The sequence below is a fragment of the Notolabrus celidotus genome, chromosome 2, assembly GCF_009762535.1.
Source record: "Notolabrus celidotus isolate fNotCel1 chromosome 2, fNotCel1.pri, whole genome shotgun sequence".
NCBI classification, from domain to species: domain Eukaryota; kingdom Metazoa; phylum Chordata; class Actinopteri; order Labriformes; family Labridae; genus Notolabrus; species Notolabrus celidotus.
Window position 1 is genome coordinate 40,326,811 of NC_048273.1, and position 8,312 is coordinate 40,335,122.

Below are 8,312 nucleotides of genomic sequence, written 5' to 3' on the forward strand. Positions count from 1 at the left end.
CATAATATAGACAGTAATTGTCAGTGCACTCTTAACTCAATGCGTGTCAACAATCATATAGCATCAACCATAATACAAATCAATAAAATAACAGTGGGGGTACTTGTAGACAACCTTAGTTCATGTATTTAATCGTTAATGCATCTTATTTAATTGAGTTAATGCCATGGGGATGAATTAGTTTTTGCACAGTTGGTTCTTATCTTGGGGTAACTATACCTCCAACCAGAAGGGAGTAGCTGAAACTCCACTGAGAGTTGGTATGATGTATCCATGCAGACTTTGGCTGTTTTCTAAACGGCCTGCTACATACTACCTACGAATGTAGTAGACAGTAGGTACTGCCTACTACATTCTACGTTTGGATTGAGCCTGTAGTATGGCTGCTCTGTTCGATCTGTTATGCAGCACGTTGAGCCAGTAGTCACTGAATTTCCGGTTTCGGAAAGCTGAAGTAAATAACGGCCAAGCTGATAGATAAACTGCTTCTTTAGCATTCATTTATAATTTAAAAAGTTAAGAGGTGGTTTATATGGAATTGATTTTTACAGCCCCTAAAAGCGGAGTGCCACCATCAAAAAATAATAAAAAGAAGAAGCGTAACGTTAGCACAGTGCATTGTGGGAAACAGTAGGGGAGAGTGGGGTAAGATGAGCCAATTTTTACTTATGTTGCTCTCTAGGCTAGAAATAAATAGACAGAAGTACACTCAAAACATATAATATATTTCAGGATGTTTCCTATCAATTGCAATTGTAAAAATGCTTCTAGTACAAAGAACCCTGAAAATATGACTTCCCAAAAAAAAGTGTAACTGTGTCTCAACTTGCCCCAGGTTAGGGGTAAGTTGATCCAAGTCAGTGGGTAAGTTGAGCCATCATGAGGTAAATTGACCTTCTGATTTTTTTTAGTTTAAACCTGAGCCATCTCGACCTAAAACAATATAATTCATACTATCAAGATATAAGTTAGCCTTTGCGGACTTTCAGAATCATGTAATTTCATGCACACCCTACCTGCTAAACCCTTTTCGTTCCAGTTATTGGGTACAGGAAGGTTGTTCCTCTCTGCTAGTTCTAATGCCAGTTCACAGCATTTCTTTGGAGTAAGGCCGTGGAACTGCTCAGCTAGCTTTTTTATGTGGTCTGCTAGATCCTTCTCCACCTCCTTTGTGAAGACCCTCTTTGCTTCTGCTGTTCCACTGTACCCTACTGATTTTACTTCCTTTACCTCCTTCTTTTTATGTATCTCCGCAGGGTTGACCTGTCAACATTTCTGTCTTTAGCCACTGATCTGATGGATTTCCACCCTTGACATCAGCTGCTGCTCTCTCCATCTCTTCAAGGGGTGTTGAGCCCCAGTTGGTCTTTCTTTTGTAGCTCCTTGGCATGATAGCTTTTCTAAAATGTTTAAAACCAAATCAGGTGTGTCATTCTACACTGAAATACAGTTTTATGCTTCAGAGACTTTACTTAACTTCAGTGCATGGTGGCGAGGTAAATTGAACCAGTGGCTCAATTTACCCCACAGCATATGGCTCATTTTGCCCCATAGACGCCATTTTGGAAAAAACAGCCTAGCTAAGCCATTTGGGCTAATCTTTAGCTAAATGCTTCACTTGGTTTTATACGTTAGCAAATCACCAACATGCATAATATGCATTTTTAGACCTATATACATTTGCTTTGAAATAATATTCATTATAGCTGACATGCAGAAAATTTACTTCGACTAGTAAAAACATGTTTTTTGTGAAAAAAAATACCAACCAATTGTCCCATGTGCTTCTCTTGAACAGTGCCAGGTACAAATGATGGGTGCTTCCTGAATTTATGGTCACATCAATCAATCAATCAATCTTTATTTGTATAGCGCCAAATCACAACAAACGTTATCTCAAGACGCTTTTACAAACATAGGAGGTCTAGACCACACTATGTCAAATTATGAACAGAGACCCAACACCAAGACAGGGTAAGACTCAGTCTGACCCCACCTTAATCCATCATGAGCATTGCACATCGCAGTATTTAGCTAGTTACAGTGGTGAGGAAAAACTTCCTTTTAACAGGCAGAAACCTCAGGCAGAACCAGACTCATGTTAGACAGCCATCATGCCTCGACTGAGTTGGGTCTGGAAAGACAGATAGAGGGGAGTAAGAGAGAGAGGTGATAGTGATGAGACGAGTCGTAGAAGCTGTTGCCGCTGGAGTCCAGCACGTCCGTATCAGCTGGAGTCCAGATCGTCCACAGCAGGAGGACGTCTACGGCAGCTCAGAGGAATCTACGAGACAATGGAGCTCAGGGACTCCAGAAAGGTCTATGGTTAGTAACTTTAATGGGACAGGCAGAGTTAAAGTGACAACAAATGTACACAGTTGCCTAGAAACAAGGGGTGGGTCAACTTACCCACTGGCTCATCTTACCCCACTCTCCCCTACATGAGGCAGACTGGTCCAATGCTTACTGAGAAATTTTCCTGAATCAGTAGACATCCGGGGAGATTTGACATACTGCAGATTTTCCTATTTTTTCACATACTACATACTACATACTGAATTTTGACCAAATCAATTCGTACTGCTAGTAGGCTACAGAACGCGGTTTCGAAAACAGCCTTTGTCTGCCTTCACAGCCAGCCTGGTCATGTACAGCTGGTGCAGGTCAGCTTGCTGCTCCCCCATAATCTTTCCACAGGTCTGAACAATTTTTTCCCAATTTGTTCTTTTGTGTACTTTTGCATGATCATACCAATACAATATAAAAGGATGCTTTCAATAAAAGATTTATAAAATAAAGTTCAAAATGTGTTGTCAACATTAAAAAATTGTAATTTCCAAAGAAAATACAAACGTTTTGCAAGAATATATAAAAATGAACAAAACTGAACAGCAGCAATGCTATCTTAGATGGGATATCTAAATTTGCAAACAAGAACAAACAAGCTTTTAAATTCTATGATAATGGTCCAACATCTGAGCTAATAAGCCTGCACTGAGGTTTTGTACGTGGACAGTAAATGCAGCCCCTGGACACTATGAGGTAATGTTTACTGATGTCAATATGGTATCAGAGAAAGTCGGTTTCCAGTTGGTCCGAAATCTCGTCATGTAAAGTGCGGTGAGTGGCAACTATAATGAGTGATTCATCCAATTGATTTAGATACAATATTAGCTACGTTCACACTGCAAGGCTTAATGCTCAATTCAGATTTTTTGCTCAGATCTGATTTTTTGTTTGCCTGTTCACATTACCATCTATAACCACTGCCTTTTCCCCTGTATTTACTGATGATGTGGAAGTGGACATTGTGAACAAGCACAAATATCTTGGCACTTTTATTGACGACAAACTGACATTTGAGCATCAGGTCGACGCTGTCTGTAAAAAAGCCCACCAAAGAATGTACTTTTATCGGAAGCTCAGGGGTTTCAATGTCGACACGACTTTTATGAAGATGTTTTATTCCTGTTTTATTGAATCGCTTTTAACCTTTTCAATGGTGTCTTGGTACGGGTCAACAAATCTAAAAAAAACAAAAATAGACTGCAGGCCATAGTCAAGATATGCAGCAGGGTTGCGGGCACACCCCTGCCTGACATGTCAAGCCTCCACCGAGCCAGGACCCTCAGCAAGGCCTGGTCCATCGTGGCTGACCCATACCACCCTCTTTTTCTTGAATTTCGCCGGCTTCCCTCAGGCCGAATATTCGCGATGCCGAATAGCAGGACGAATAGGAAGAGGAACTCTTTTGTACCGACAGAAGCTAGTCTGCTTAACAATGCTGCATAACTGTTGTTTCCCGTTGTTACTGTTGTTGTTGTTACCGTTTTGAATGTTTTGATGTTGGTGTTGTACTGTTTTGTTTGTTTGTGTCACCGCTGACTGAAAGACAAATTGCCCCCCGGGGATAATAAAGAAACCTTGAACCTTGAATAATGTGACCTGTATCTGATTCCAGTGTGAACTGTTTGCGGCTCTGAACTGCCCCGCATGCGCAAAAGAACAGTAACAATGACGTCACATGCAGCTGTTTCACAAACGCAAACATGGAGGGAGTCAGCATTTTGGCCTTTGTTACAAAGTTGTTGTGCAGTTAGAGCCGGAGAATGACTGACCAGGTGCAGAGGAGGTCAAGTTCAAAGAAAAAGAGAGCCAGATTGCTTGTTTCGGCTTTTTGCGGAGCTGTGGCCACAAATACGATTGAAAGGTCTATGCTGATGTGGACACGGAGTCAGGAGTGGTGGGTCTGCGACGTTAATAGTTTCACAGAGACAGGGTTTAATTCAAAACTTCTGGATGTCGAGGGCAACTTTCAATTACATCTGTCAGCGGCTCTCCCCAAAACTCCTTCGGCAGGACACTCAATTGACTTGGTCCATCGTCGCTATCCTCCATTTGTGCAAGGGTACCGCCGTGCAGAATTGTCACGTGTGTCGCTATAAAGTGACGTGAAAGTATCAAGTGTGCATCAAATCCGCCTTGGCCGTTCACACTGAGGTCGCATTGAAAAAAATCTGATCTGTATCTGATTCAGGACCACATATGGAAGTGGTATAAATCAGATTTGAAAAAATCTGATTTGGATCAGATTTGAGTGTTCACACTGCCTCTAAAAAATCTGACCTGGTCACTTGACCCCCAACAAATTGGATTTGGGCCACTTTTGCCTGCAGTGTGAACATAGCTCAGTGAAGTAAGTGAAGGCCAACTCATCAGGACTGAGACAAATTTGCTTCAAAAAACATCCAGCAGGTGTCACTAAGAGCCTGACTAAATAAACTTGATACTCCTAAGCACCCTCTTTTCTCCCTCTCTTCTGTGTGGGTATGTGTGTGTGAGTGAGGGACTTTGTAGTGACTGTTACAACAGAACATCAGACTCCCATAGCCTTTTAGTAATGGTAATTCAAAAATACTTACCTAACTGCTTCACTTAAAATAAGTGAAGATAATACAAATCTTGTAAACTTGCACATAAAACATTGGACTGTGTCATCACTCAAGCTTTTTTTCATCATGGTACAGTATAGAGATAATGATTTCTACACAACCATAATTTCACTGATGCATTTTATGTTAACATTATGTCAAGGAAAGGACGCCCATCTGGTAAGAAACACTTATATAATGAATATATCACTGAAGTGTTCAGTGTCAATTATTTTATTTTACACAGAATTTTACACAGCAACCCATCATTTTTGGAAGTGGGGTTGTAAAAATATTAGGAACATATAACCACTTTAGAAATAAATATTTTTGGCTCTTACAAAATCATGCTATTTTTAGAAACTTTTGCCAGCGGAAATGAAGGAATTTAAATCTTACACAAGTTGTACAGAACCTTGGTTCAGTTTTTGAAGGAAAGTTGCATTTTCAATTTCGGTAACACTTTACAATAAGGGTCCCTTAATTAGCGTTAGTTAATGCATTATTAAGCATTAATTAACAGTTTAATAATAGTTTAATAATCATCATAATGTATTACCTAACATTAACTAACACATTAGTTAGTGCATTAATAAGCAGTTAATTAATGTCCACTGCTCAGAGTTAATTAATACATTATTAAGCATTAATAAAAGTTACAAAACTTAATTAGTTAACCATTAGTGCTTTCTGGACCCTTATTGTAAAGTGTAACACATGCATCACTTAGGTAACACATTATAAATGCTAAACTGCCTCATAAGCATAAGCATAAGTGTGTGCATCACTTTTAAGTGTCCTCTGGAAACACTTCTGTTGTGTTGCTGTCTATTTGCAGCGCTTTTTTCTAATGTTTTGTGTTGTGGTCTTTGCATCGTGTTTTCTAAATGCTGCGCATGTGTTGTCAAATTGATGAAGATGTTTTCTTAATTTGTTTGTGTTTTGTCTTTTTGTATGTGTTTTCTTAAGTTGCAGTGCTGTGAGCTCTCAGGGCCACCGTACTTCTCTGTGCCAGTTGAGATGTTATCTGTGATTATCTGTTTTATTCTAAATAAAATGTGTTAAATTCTTTATATGTGTTGCTTCAACTACATTTCAACTCATTTTGCTTCAGCGTATGTGTTACCTAAGAGATACATGTGTTACACTTTACAATAAGGGTCCAAAAAGCATTCACTAATGCTTAATTATGGTTAAGTAATGCTTATGAGGCAGTTTAGCATTTATAATGTGTTACTTAAGTGATGCATGTGTTACACTTTACAATAAGGGTCCAGAAAGCATTCACTAATGGTTAACTAATTAAGTTTTGTAACTTTTATTAATGCTTTATAATGTATTAATTAACTCTGAGCAGTAGACATTAGTTAACTGCTTATTAATGCACTAACTAATGTGTTAGTTAATGTTAGGTAATACATTATAACGATTATTAAACTATTATTAAACTGTTAGTTAATGCTTAATAATGCATTAACTAACGCTAATTAAGGGACCCTTATTGTAAAGTGTTACCTACATTTTAGTTTCCTGTGTATCTATCTAGCAACCCTTTCACAAAAATACAACTTGGTTAATGCATGGGCACATTTGATATTAATGTCACTCAGATTCTTGGATATAAATGGTGATCTTTCATTTTCACAATTAAAGAACTATCTTGGATCACAATTTCCTACCTACACAACTCAATGTCCAAATTGTTGAGATATGCTGTGAGAACAGAGAGGAAATTGCCAATCTAATTTTACATTATAAATTATAGAAAAATGTTGGTAGCTGCGCTCTAGGTGTGTCAAAACCTGGCTCATGGGAAAACGGGGAAACAATATAAAACCAAATGATGTTTGTGAATTTAAGTGATATATTACAAAAAGATCACAGAGGACGCCGGACCATTTGCTGCATGTCTTCCCCCACTCTCTACTCCCTGACATTTCCCATCTCTCTACAGCTGTCCTATCAATAAAGGCAAAAAATAAAAATATATCACAAAAACAAACTGTGACTGTGAAAGCAAACAAAGGGTCATGCAAGCCATAGAAGTACTGCTCAGGATATATTTTAAACACTTAACATTAGTAGACTCATTTAGTTGCCTTGGTGTCTCTTGTTCGTTTAACTAGATACACCGGGAAAAGCTGGACACAAACAAGCTGCCTCCTAAATGATGAGCAGGCTTTTATATATGCAGATGGTTTCTCCTCTGATTGGTTGGTTGTCTCTTAGCAGCTGTACACCATTCAAGCTCCCAAGATCTAACGGCCTGTAGGATGCATCACAGTAAGCTGCATTAAAGTTCCTTATTCTTGGTCAGCGGAGATGGTTTCGGGTATTGTTTACTGTTTGAAGCCTATACTATTTGCATCATCATGATATAGTCGTTTGTAGACCATGTTCACAGTTTGTCAAACGGCTAACTTTCATCTCATCAATTGCTTTTTCCTACACAGAGTAACTCCTAACAACAAATAAAAAATGGATAGGAATATTTACACTGTTCACCTGCAGCAGAAACACTAACACAAACTTTGTTCTAGCCGACGTGATAAGGAACCCTTTCCAGATTGAACCCTTGCAAGGCTGCATGTCCAGACAACATACTAGGAAGTGTCCTAAGGGACTGTGCTGACCAGCTTGCTAATGTCCTCACAGACAGCTTCAACGCCCCCCTGAGCCAGGCTGTAGTCCCCACCAGCCTCATAAGAACTTCCATCATTCCATTACCAAAAAAGTAATCTGTTACATGTCTCAATGACTAACGCCCTGTGGCACTGACTTCCATCATGATAAAGTGCTTCGAGCGGCTGGTCACGAGGCACAACAAAGCAGCCCTGCTCACCTCACTGGACCCCCACCAGTTTGCATATTGCCCAACCGCTCAACTGATGATGCCATGGGCCCCAACACCCCCCTCTGCAATTGGATTCCAGACTTTCTTCTGGAGAGACTGCAGTCAGTGCGCATCGGCAGCAGAACATCGGGCTCCATCACGCTGAGCACAGGCGCCCCTCAAGGCTGTGTGCTTAGCCCACTGCTGTTCACTCTGCTCACCCACGACTGCTCTGCAAAGTCTGAGTCCAACCTCATCATTAAGTTGAACTGCTTAGCACCTCCCATGTGAGAAACGCAATTTTGATCAGCTGTAAAGAAGTTATCCAGATGAATGATGATAAAGTTTGAGTTGAGTTGACTTGAGTTCTGGTGTGGCAATGGCTCACAACATCCATCCCAATCAACATCTCTAGCACTGAGCAAAGCTTCAGCTGTCAGAGGCTCATAAAGAAATATTTGCACTCGTACATGAGTGAGACCTGATTGCCCAACCTGATAAAACACATGATAATACCTCCGATGGCAGGGGTAAGATAAGGAGCAAGC